This window comes from Mustela nigripes, chromosome 7 (genome assembly GCF_022355385.1).
Source record: "Mustela nigripes isolate SB6536 chromosome 7, MUSNIG.SB6536, whole genome shotgun sequence".
Lineage (NCBI taxonomy): Eukaryota > Metazoa > Chordata > Mammalia > Carnivora > Mustelidae > Mustela > Mustela nigripes.
This window is the reverse complement of record NC_081563.1, coordinates 75,716,610-75,729,439: the sequence shown is the minus strand read 5'-3', so window position 1 is coordinate 75,729,439 and position 12,830 is coordinate 75,716,610.

Sequence of the window (12,830 nt, the reverse complement as noted above, 5' to 3'; positions counted from 1 at the left end):
ATATTTAAATAAGAAAAAAATGAACGTAAGTCTGTTTTATGAATCATCAACATTTTAAAATGAAAACCGTCGGGGCACCTGACTGGCTCAGTCAATGGAGTGTCTCTGCCTTTGGCTCAGGTCATGATCCTGGAGTCCTGGGATGGAGTCCCTTTGGGTTGGCTGCTCAGTGGGGAATCTGTTTCTTCCTGCCCACCTCACGCTCTCTCTTGCTTCCTCTCTCTCTCTCTCAAGTAATAAATAAATAAATAAAATCTTTAAAATAAATAAATAGGAGGGACTGGGTGGCTCAGTCATTAAGCGTCTGCCTTAGGCTCAAGTCATGATCCCAGAATCCTGGGATCAGGTCCGGAATCTGGCTCCCTGCTCAGTGTGAAGCCTGCTTCTCCCTCTCACACTCCCCCTGGTGGTGCTCCCACTCTTGCTGTCAAATAAATAAATTAAAATCTTAAAAATTAAAAAAAAAAAAATTAATAAATAAATAATGAGGAAATGACAACCAACAGGGCACCTGGCTCAGTCGGAGGGAGTATGTGACTCTTGATCTCAGGGTTCTGAGTTCAAGCCCTCCACACTGGATGTAGAGGTTACTTAAAAATACAGTTTGGGGCGCCTGGGTGGCTCAGTCCTTAAGTGTCTGCCCTCAGCTCGGGTCATGATCCCAGGGTCCTGGGATTAAGCCCCACATCGGGCTCCCTGCTCAGCGGGAAGCCTGCTTCTCCCTCTCCCTCTCCCACTCCCCCTGTTTGTGCTCCCTCTCAAGCTATGTCTCTCTCTGTCAAACAAATAAATAAAATCTAAAATCTAAAAAAATATACAGTTTTAATTAATTAATTAATTTACTAATTAATTGTCACAACCACCTATCAATTTACACACTCCGCATAAAGTAGATGTTTAGTGATATGACACAAGAAATTGCAATGAGGGACGCCTGGGTGGCTCAGTTGGTTAAGCAGCTGCCTTCGGCTCAGGTCATGATCCCAGCGTCCTGGGATCGAGTCCCGCATCGGGCTCCTTGCTCAGCAGGGAGCCTGCTTCTCCCTCTGCCTACCATTCTGTCCGCCTGTACTCGCTCTCTCTCCCTCTCTCTCTCTGACAAATAAATAAATAAAATCTTTAAAAAATAATAAAATAAAATTTAAAAAAAAAGAAAAGAAATTGCAATGAATCGGGCGCCTGGGTGGCTCAGTGGGTTAAGCTTCTGCCTTCAGTTTGGGCCCTGGTCTCAGGATCCTGGGATGGAGCACTGAGTCAAGCTCTCTGCTTGGCAGGATGCCTGCTTCCCCCCTCCCCTGCCTGCCTCTCTGCCTACTTGTGATCTCTGTCAAATAAATAAATAAAATCTTTTAAAAAATAAAAAAGAAAGAAAGAAATTGCAATGAGTCTATTCACATCATACCCTAGCTTTAAAACCATTCGTGGATCCCAATGACCACAAGGTAAAATCCAACGTCTTAGTTTAGCATTCAAAGCCTTCAACCTGACTCAAATCAGCTGTACACATGTCTATTACAATGTGTGTCAACCTGAATTATGTAGCTCAATTAACAGATTATGTGTTTGTCTCCCTGGCAATGTTGGAAGCTCCTGGATCACAGGAAGCAGATCTTACTCATTTCCTATCCCAGGCCTCACCCACTTCCCCATTCCCTAACCCATCACCCAGCACATAGTAGGAGTTCCAATTGTTTTGAATAAAATTATCTCCATTATGTTTCTCTGTCAGCTGGAATTTTTTCATTGTGGTATGATATACATAAAATCAAACTTACCTTTTTAACCATTTTTAAGTAGACTGTTCAGAGGCATTAAATACATTCAGTTTGCTGTGTGACCTGTGTTACTGGATTTTGGATAGAGTGTCTTAGCAGACCTCATTGTAAAATTCACTGTGATGAAGAAAAGGGGAATAAAGGAGAAGGTGTGACAAAATACACAGGACAATAAAGCAGATGATTTTGTTCAGATTATTGCAATAGGGGAATACTCATTAGTGAGGAACGTATCAAAGAGAAGGAAGTAGGGGGGCACCAGGGTGGCTCAGTGGGTTAAGCATCTGCCTTCAGCTCAAGTCATGATCTCAGGGTCCTGGGATTGAGCCTCACATGGGACTTCCTGCTTAGCAGGGAGCCTGCTTCTCCCTCTCTCTTTGCCCCTCCCCCATGTTCTCTCTCTCTTTCTCAAATAAATAAATAAAATCTTAAATTTAAAAAAGAGAAGAAGGGCTACCTGGGTAGCTCAGTGGTTTAAACCTCTGCCTTAAGCTCAGGTCATGATCCCAGGGTCCTGGGATCAAGCCCCACATTGGGCTCTCTGCTCAGTGGGGAGCCTGCTTCCCCCTCTCTCTCTGCCTGCCTTCTGCCTACTTGTGATCTCTCTCTGTCTATCAAATAAATAAATAAATAAATATCTTTTAAAAAAATTTTTTAAATAAAAAGAAAAAAGAAAAGGAAGGGGGCTCGGTGTTAGTTACATAGACAGGTAAATAAGGGAGTCATCATGAAGAAGGATGGAGATGGTTTTATCTGAGTCACTGAGGAAGGGCAAAAGTGGGTCTTATCTCGCAATATTCTACAGCAGGATAGCCCTTTGAAGTTAGCCATTTCTCTGAACTCAAAATGGGGTGAGAGGGGACACAAAATGGTGAGGGGATTTCTTGACTGTAGCTGCTTTCCAGAAGTACAGGGTTCATATAAAGTTCAACACAGTTAGGTCTTGAGGGTGTTCAAGGTAAGAGAAAAAGGAGCCATGTCCTCCTCCCACACCACCCTACACACACATAGAAGCATCTTCTGAGGGGCACCTGGGTGGCTCAGTGGGTTAAAGCCACTGCCTTCAGCTCAGGTCATGATCTCAGGGTCCTGGGATGGAGCCCTCATTGGGCTCTGCTCAGCAGGGAGCCTGCTTCCTCCTCTCTCTCTGCCTGCCTCTCTGCCTACTTGTGATCTCTGTCTGTCAAATAAATAAATAAAATTAAAAAAAAAAAAAAAAGAAGCATCTTCTGATAGTTGGGGCAGGGCTTGACCCACCATCTTTCAGCTGCTTAATATTCTCTTTTTCTCCAGAGAATCATCTCCCATGATCTATGGCTATACACCCCCAGGGTGGGAGGATGGATAGACAATGTGAGTTGTGCATTCCAGCAGTTCCGAATGATTCCTTTGGTTCTTATCTTGAAAGCCAAGCAGGTGCCTCCACCGAGGAGCAATTTGAAGCCTGATGCCTCTACCCCACCCCATGCCAGAGGCTCCAGATCAGCCTCTTCACCCCATCCTTTCCTCTCTCTCCCGCCCTTCTCTATTAAAACTTGCCATTCCATTTAAAACCAGCCCAAAGCAGAGCCTAACATCAGCCCTGCTAAAGCCAAGTAGACCATTTGTCCCTCCTCAGAGGTCTGGGTTAGGACTTGGGATTAGTCCATCACCAGCCTTGGAGTGGCAGCTAAGCCAGCCCCACCCCAGCCCCTGTCCCATGCCTTCCCAACACACTCCCCACCCCTGACTCCCCTGCATCCCCAGTTCCCCAAACAGACCCTAGAGCACAGAAGGGGACAGGAGCTCTAACACTAACTAGCCAACTACTTTCCAGTGGATACCTACAGATTCTGGCCTCCCAATGAGCCGCAGTTGAATAGTCTGGAGGGTTGGGGGCCCACAGACGCCTGGCTCCCATGTGCAAACACTTGATTCATAAGTCTGGGGTAGGGCCCAGGGATTTGGTTATGAAAATCTCTCCCCAGAGAAGAGGATATGCAGCCAACTTCCAGAACCACATGCTTTCATATCCAGCATCTTATTTTGACCTCACACAGACCCAGTGTGGTGGGCAGGGGAGGCATTACCACAATTGAACATTAGGACATCTGTATTCAGTTCATAGAGTAAATTTCAAACAGGGTATAGCACCTGAATTTTGAGGTAAGATTTTGAGATTTGTTTTAAAATACTCTGGAGGAGGGGTTCTGGCTGGCTCAGCTGGTAGAACCTGTGACTCTTGACTTCTGTGATGTGAGTATGAGCCCTATGTTGGCCTTAGGGATTCCTTAAAAAGAGAGAGGGAAGAATGCTAAGGAGGAAAATTATGTGTGTTAGGGAGAAAGTAGGATAAATGGAAAAAAAAAAAAAGAAAGGCAGCAAGACCTTTATAAAATGATGAAGCTGGATTATGGGGATATAGGGATTCCCTCTAGGTTTATGTGTTTGAGAGTTGCCATAATAAAAAACTTTTTTAAAATCTCCCTTGGAGATGGTTACGAAATGTGCCGGGTATGCATTTGTGGTGTTTTCTAAATTTCCTCCAGGGAACGAAAACTGTAATTAACTGTAATCTGTAAAGTTCATTGTGACCCATCCAATATAAAGTCATAACTAAAAAGAGAGGAGTCTGCAGTCTAGAACAAGAACAGTCAACGGATGAAAATACTTCCAAGTTGGGGCGCCTGGGTGGTTTACTTGGTTAAGCATCTGCCTCTGGCTCAGGTCATGATCTCAGGGTCTTGGGATTGAGCCCCACATCTGGTTCCGTGCTCAGGGGGAGTCTGCTTCTCCTTCTGTCTCTCCCCTCCCCCTATGCTCTCTCTCTTAAATAAATAAATAAATTTAAAAAAAAAAAAGAAAGAAAGAAAATATGTCCGAGTGTATCAATTCTGTCCAGAGAGACAATATTTCTTTCTTTCTTTTATTTGTAAGATTTTATTTATTTGATAGAGTGAGACACCGCGCGAGAGAGAACACAAGCAGGGGAATTAGGAGAGGGAGAAGCAGGCTTCCCCCTGAGCAGGGAGCCTGATCTGGGAATCGATCCCAGAACTCTGGGATCATGACCTGAACCAAAGGCAGACACTTAAGGACTGAGCCACCCAGGCACCCAAGACAGTATTTCTAAGTATCCTGTGTTGGTTATTCAAGTCAAGCCTACTCTCCTAACATATTCATTATGACTTCCCACTTAACATCCTAGCTCTCTTAGAATTTCTCAGTGCAGGGCCTCCTGGGTGGCTCAGGGTTAAGCCTCTGTCTTTGACTCAGGTCATGATCTCCAGGTCCTAGGATCCAGGCCCACATTAGCCTCTCTCCTCAGCAGGGAGCCTGCTTCCCCCTCTCTCTCTCCAGGCCTCTCTGCCTAATTGTGATCTCTTGTCAAAAAAATAAATGAGAGGCAAATGGGTGGCTCAGTGCGTTAAAGCCTCTGCCTTCAACTCAGGTCATGATCTCAGGGTCCTGGGATGGAGCCCTGCATCGCGCTCTCTGCTCAGCGGAGAACCTGCTTCCCCCTCTCTCTGCCTGCCTCTATGCCTACTTGTGATCTCTGTCAAATAAATAAATAAAATTAAAAAAATAAAAATAAATGAAATCTTAAAAAAATTCTCAGTGTATTAATACTTAATTTCTGAGTATATTGAGGTATTAGTATACTATCATATTGCTAGTATGAGTGTATTTGTATGTTAATGAAGAAATTAGTATTTGGCTTTATCACTTCATTACTTTGTGACGTATGCTTCCCAATGTGTTTATCCATCAGTGAATTGATAAAAATCAGTACCCTGAGGACCAGCTCTCAGAACTGTGATGGTTCTGTGAAGAGACCAAGAAATTAGGGCCTGCCTCTAAACCTCCAGAGGCCTGCTTATCATAGGGAAATTGGGTCAGACATAAGGTTCACTAAGAATTGCAGGATGAAGTTGGGAAGGAGGGAGGAGCACTCTGGCATTTGGAGTTGGAATGAGAACATGGGCTCTTTTGAGATCCACCTCTACCTCATGACCTGGGGCAAATTAAGTAACCTCTCTGAGCCTCAAATTCTCCATCTGTAGGGTAATGAAACCTACCACACTGAATTATTGACAGCATTAAACAAAAGAATGTATAAACGATCCTTAGGCACATTGTAGGCTCAAGAGTTCTGTAAGTACCCAAATTACCATTGTTTATAAAACTTTGTTATGGTTTGTCTTCTTGTGTTCTGAAATGTATTCTGGGAAGGTGATTTGGTCCCTTTAGGAGAAAGTACATGTGTTGGAAGTTGGTTCATAAATGGAATAGATACCACTGACTGATTTGAGAATATTGCTCAGGGGACCTGGGGTGCAGAGTAGAAGTGTAGAATGTGCAAATCCTATCACTGAGGTTTATAATTAGAAATAGGATAAGCCGGGCGCCTGGGTGGCTCAGTGGGTTAAGCCATTGCCTTCTGCTCGGGTCATGATCTCAGGGTCCTGGGATCGAGTCTCACATCGGGCTCTCTGCTTGGCAGGGAGCCTGCTTCCCTCTCTTTCTCTCTCTCTCTCTCTGCCTGCCTCTCTGCTTACCTGTGATCTCTCTCTGTCAAATAAATAAATAAAATCTTTAAAAAAAAAAAAAAGAAAAGAAATAGGATAAGCCATCCCTATCTTGGAAGGTCAAACAACTTAAAAAAAAGGCTTCGTGGGTATAATATTCCTCATTCACCTCCTGCTTATGGAGGATGAATAGATGGAGGAGCCCCAAGCTCTCCAGATGCTGGATGAGGGAAGAAGTGCATATGGACAGCTGAGCTATAGTTATGATAGAAGCCAAGGGAGAGGGTGAATGAGGCTGGAAATTCCCATGCTGTGCAGCAGGGTCTAAGAAATGTCAGGCTCTTCTGTTCGATCAGAGGCCATGGGGATGAGGGAAGTCATCCCGTAGCTTTGGCAGTTAACCTGGTCTGAAGTCCTGAGCCAACCTGATCATGGGCACTTCCAAAAGTCCGACTGAAGGTTATTGGCTCTGGTGGGGAAGCCAAGAAGTCGAGATTAGACTAAATGCTGATGAATAAAAACTGAAGATTAATGCATAAGGAGCCCAATTGTAAAAATATGATTGTTTTTCTTTTTTTTTTCTTTTTTTAAGATTTTATTTTTTTATTTGACAGACAGAGATCACAAGTAGGCAGAGAGGCAGGTGTGGGGTGGGGTGGGGTGGGGGGTGGGGAAGCCTGATGGGAGGCTCGATCCCAGGACCCTGAGATCATGACCTGAGCACAAAGGCAGAGGCTTTAACCCAATGAGCTACCCAAGTGCCCCTGATTGTTTTTCTTTAAATCATATTGCACTTGGTATTTCTTTAAACAACTAGACTGGGGCGCAAGAGTGGCTCTGTCAGTTAAGTGGCTGCCTTGGACTCAGGTCATGATTCTGGAGTCCCGGGAATGAGTCCCATAACAGGGCTCCCTGCTCAGCAGGGAATCTGCTTTTCGCTCTGACCCTCCCCCATCTCATGCACTCTCTCTCATCCTCTCTCAAATAAATAAATAAAATCTTAAAAAAAAAAAAAAAAAACTGGAGGGAAGAAAGTGTATAAGAAGGAGACCAAGCATATTGGTAACCCAAGTAATAAAGGAAGGTGCCTGGGGCCTGGGTGGTGGTAGTAGAAGTAGGGAGAGGCAGCTGGAATTTACATATATTTTCAAGGTGCAATTAACAGGATTTGCTGATGGATCTGACAGAGGTATAAGAGAAACAGAGGAATAAAGGAGGACTCCAAGATTTTCTGGCCATAGGGGCGCCTGGGTGGCTCAGTGGGTTGAGCCTATGCTTTCTGCTCGGGTCATGGTCTCAGGGTCCTGGGATCGAGCCCCACATCAGGCTCTGCTCAGCGAGGAGCCTGCTTCCCTCTCTCTCTCTGCCTGCCTCTCGCCTATTTGTGATCTCTCTCTGTGTCAGATAAATAAATAAAATATTTAAAAAAAAAAAAAGATTTTCTGGCCACAGTAACTGGAAAGATGGAGTTGCCATATACTGATAGAAGTGAAACCGTGGGAGATATATGTTTTGGAGGAAAGATCAATATTTTAGTTTTAGTGGGGCGCCTGGGTGGCTCAGTGGGTTAAGCCGCTGCCTTCGGTTCGGGTCATGATCTCAGGGTCCTGGGATCGAGTCCCGCATCGGGCTCTCTGCTCAGCGGGGAGCCTGCTTCCTCCTCTCTCTCTCTCTGCCTGCCTCTCTGCCTACTTGTGATCTCTCTCTGTCAAATAAATAAATAAAATCTTAAAAAAAATATTTTAGTTTTAGTGATACCAGGTTTATGTGTCTATCGGACATCTAAGCAGAGAACAGACCGTATTACCCCTACCAGCATCCCAGTAAGACCAAATTCCCAATATATAAGAAAAGCAGATGGGGGTCAGGGTTGAAGGAAGTTTATCAATTGAGTAGTGTTCAGTAGAGAGGATTTTCCCTTAGCTACTATGATAGCCAGACTCAAAATGGCTCGCATTGACCTCTATCATGGGCTCCGGAATAGTCCCCTCCCACAGTGCATCAGTTTTGGTCCATATGACCAACAGAATATGGAAGACGTGGTGGTATATCATCTCTAAGACTAGGTCATAAAAGACATTGTGGTTTCCATCTTGGATCACTTATTACAGGCAAAGCAAGCTACCATGTCGTAAGTAGCCCCATGAAAGGTGCATGGGACAAAGAACTGAGTCCTTCTGCAAATATCCACGTGAGTGAGCTTGGAAGTGGGTCTTCTAGCCCCAACCAGACCTTCAGATGACTTCAGCCCCAGCCAACATCTTGACTTCTGTTTGTAAGAAACTCTAAACCAGAACCACCCAGCTAAACTGCTTCCTAATTCCTGACCCACAGAAACCATGACATAATAAAGGTTATTATTTTAAGCCACTAAGTTCTAGGGTAATTTGTTATGCAGCAGTAAGTAACTAACATACTTCTCAAAGTCAAGTGAAGCAGATGCTCTAAGAAAATTTGGAGGGCCCTGAGAGAAGAGAGACAGGTGTCTTATTCCACAACTGACCTCTGCTCAGGCAGTAAGTAGTCTCACTGTTCTGCCATGGGCAGTCTATACTGCAACCATTGGGAAGACTTTTTCAGGAGGGGCTGCCTGACAGGCAAAGTGTACCCCAACAGCTGGAGGCAAGGAGTTCTAAAAAGGGCTGAGCTGAACTTCCTACTATCAGAAACCAGTAACTGGACACAAACCACACTCAGTCAAGTGTCAACAAAGACAAAGAGGGGTTCAAACCATAGGATATTCAGTAAAGACCAATTATCCTTCTTCCCCTCTTGCCCTACCAGGCCCCAATATTAGAGAAGTTTGACCTTGAAAAGGAAGAGGGAAGTCTCCTAGAACCAACATATGACTCCCTTCCCTGGACACCAGACACATCCACACACATACAAACACCTCCCCACCCTGAAACTGTCTGCAGTGATTGGAGGATTGAAGGCTGTTCAAGGCCCTTCCCCCCTCCCAATCCCCAGAGCAGCAACTGGATCCTAAGCCTGGATGATAGGAAAGGAGTGTAAGTGATGTAAACCAGAAATGAGATGGGAGTTCTTAATGGGTCTGAGTGGACTTCTTCTTCTTCTTTTATTTTTGTAAAGATTTTATTTATTCATTTGACACAGAGAGAGATCACAAGTAGGCAGGCAGAGTGGGGGGGGCGGGGAAGCAGGCTCCTTGCTGAGCAGAGAACCCCATATGGGGCTTGATCCCAGGACCCTGAGATGACCTGAGCCAAAGGCAGAGGCTCAACCCACTGAGACACCCAGGTGCCCCCTGAGTGGACTTCTAATACGAAAAGTCACACTAAAGCTGTGGGATTCATCTAGGATCTTAAGATGGAAGGGAAAAGGGTAATCTGATAGAAGTTGGTTATAAGATTGTCATGTTAAGGGCGCCTGGGTGGCTCAGTGGCTTAAGCCGCTGCCTTCGGCTCAGGTCATGATCTCGGGGTCCTGGGATCGAGTCCCGCATCGGGCTCTCTGCTCAGCGGGGAGCCTGCTTCCTCCTCTCTCTCTCTCTGCCTGCCTCTCTGCCTACTTGTGATCTCTCTCTGTCAAATAAATAAATAAAAAATCTTAAAAAAAAAAAAAAAAGATTGTCATGTTAAGGGCCCGCTGAGTGGAGATTCCTCATTCAACCAACTACAATTCTATTCCTCTAACCCAAGTTCTTAGAGGGGCAGCACAATGCATGGGTTAAGAAGGTTTGGAATCAAGAGAGGCTTGAGCAGTATCAAAATCCATTTTGTGTGATCCTGAACAGGTTTCTTAAGCATCCAAATCTCTCTTTCCTGATCTCTAAAGAAGAGCAATGGTACCCCCTCTCACAGGGCTATATGGTGAAGCTAAGAAAAACTGCAGTTAACAGGGAGAGGAGCAGTTAGCAGCAGACTGCTCGAGCCTCTGTGATCTCGTTAGGGTCCCTCTCCCCATATAAAAGCTCACACCTGACACCTGATTGGTCCTTCTTGGTGTCCTGTCCACCCCCAGTCAATTGTTATGGCCTGAGGTACTTTTGTCCAGGCCTGGTCCACTGTCCATCTCCACTAAAACCCATACGAATGGAGGTGGGACAGGTGTCCAGAGAATAGGGAGGTACTATTCCCTGAAAGGGGAAAGGAAGCTGGACAGCTCAGAGCAACAGATGCCCCCTACAACTGATCTTGTTGATTTCACCTTTACCTTCCTCTCTTGGTTGCCTAGGAAAATTAATACATCAGAGAACATAAATGAGAATAGAACCTGATTATCTGACCTAGTTTCCTCATGTTGGAGATAAAGGCCCAGTGGGCATGAACCAGTTGCTAAAGGCTCTACAGGTATTTGGTGTTTCGGCAATTGTTTTGGACAAACCCGCAGAAATTTGGACACCTGGAAATAAAAATCTCAGAGGCTCTCCCCCTTTCTGGTTAGGGCTGGAAGACAATAAGATTCAGTAATCAGGAACTTGCCTCACTGATCTGCCTGGGGAGATTTATTGCCTCTTGAGGATTATGCCAGGCACTATGGGCGTGGGGGATATTTACCCAGAGAACATTCTAACTCCCTGCAGCCCTCCTAAGGTTCCTCCAAAGAGAATTCCAGTGGATGCCCGTGAGCTGTGCCTGAGAGTCTTTTTTCAAATTGAAGATCAGTCAAGAAATCAGTTCAGTTGGGTGAAAAGCAGACTTTTTTTTTTTTTTTTTTTTTTAAGACATAGGCTAGAATGGGGTAAATGTAATTTCATGAGACAGTTTACTCAGTTGCAATTTTATATATAAAGCTACTGGCTCAATGTTTCCTCCCCGCTTCCCATACCAGGCCCCAAACAGTATTATTCCTACCCTCTTTTTAAGGGAAATCCAATTCATTCCACAAACGCATATGGAATGCCAAGCATGCCGGATACAGAGAAGACTATGACACAGTTTTTGTCCTTGAGGGACTCTCAACCCAGTGGGAAATGGCCTCCAGGGCAGAGTGGAGACAAGGAGAAAATGAAGAGGCAGAGGGTGACAGATTACAAAAAACAATCTCTGGGCAGTGGCATAGGGGGAGAGGGGGAACTTGAGTTTTCTATTCTATATTTTGAATTTGTTGCAATGAACATGTATCGTGTTGGCCATTTTAAAAGCCCAGTTAAAAGATAAAGATACAGGGGCGCCTGGGTGGCTCAGTGGGGTAAGCCTCTGCCTTCAGCTCAGGTCATGATCTCAGGGTCCTGGGATCTATTGGGCTCTCTACTCAGCAGGGAACTTCCTTCCCCCTCTCTGCCCGCCTCTCTGCCTACTTGTGATCTCTCTCTCTCCGTCAAATAAATAAAATCTTAAAAAAAAAAAAAAAAAGATAAAGATACAGTAATGAATAAATGAATGAAATGTAATGTGAAAGTCCTGGCCGAAGGAATTTAGGAGCAGTGCCACCAAACTTGGGCTCATTTTGTCCTTTTAGTACGACAGCAAGGTTCCTTGATCCCCATCTTTTTTTTTTTTAAGATTTTATTTATTTATTTGACAGAGAGAGATCACAAGTAGACAGGCAGGCAGGCAGAGAGAGAGAGAGGGAAGCAGGCTCCCTGCTGAGCAGAGAGCTGGATGCGGGCCTCGATCCCAGGGTCTCGATCCCAGGGCCTCGATCCCAGGGCCTCGACCCCAGGACCCTGAGATAATGACCTGAGCTGAAGGCAGCAGCTTAACCCACTGAGCCACCCAGGCGCCCCCTTGATCCCCATCTTAAAAATGGGAGATATTGATATCCTAAGAGGTAAAGCACTTTGCCCCCATTCACCAGCTGGTAAGGGACAGAGCCCGGGGCATTTCTACTACAGTCTGTTTCCATATGCCAACTAAGAAAAAGGGTCAGAAAGGAGGGACAATGACTCCCAAGAACTTTATTCTTAAGCTTTTGTAAATACTCATTGTCTGTTATCTTGTTCTTCCTTCTTTTTTCTTGGGTGGTTAACAGTTCATCTCTTAACATAAAAAAGGGTCTTTGTATTTTGGGAGGTGAAGGAAAAGCTTGCTGGAGTAGTCAGTCCTGGGAAAGGGGGAGGGTGGTCAAAGGCGTGTGTGGGGGGGGGCTCTGGTGCAAGAGAGGTGGGGGGAAGCAGAAAGAGAAGCAGGCAGGCAGAGTCCTGGGCCCACGGGGTATCTCCCAGCATAGTGCCAGAGCTGCCTGGCCCTCCTCAACAGGGACCCTGCTGCAAAGTGGGGATTTCCCAGCAGCCCTTGCCTCGTGGGTCATCAGGTCTTTTAGATCCGAGCCAGCTTCCCTCTCTCCAACTCCAGCCTTTGCAGCCTGAGCCCCCAGAGCCCGCGGGCACTGTGGCAACCCCTGTCTTACTTCCAGCGGTTCTACCTGTACATTCTTGCTTCCCTCAGCACAGAAGCCCAAAGGGTCCAGGATATGGTCTTGTTTGGTCTCTCCTTCTCTACCATCCTCTACAGATTTTGTCTCTCTGCAGCCAAGGAAAGGGAAAGAACAAGAAGACAGTGGCTCAAGCTGGATGGAGACACAGTAGAACTAAAGAAATCTGAGTGTCCTCTAAAAATCTGAGCCCTGTCATGTCCATCAC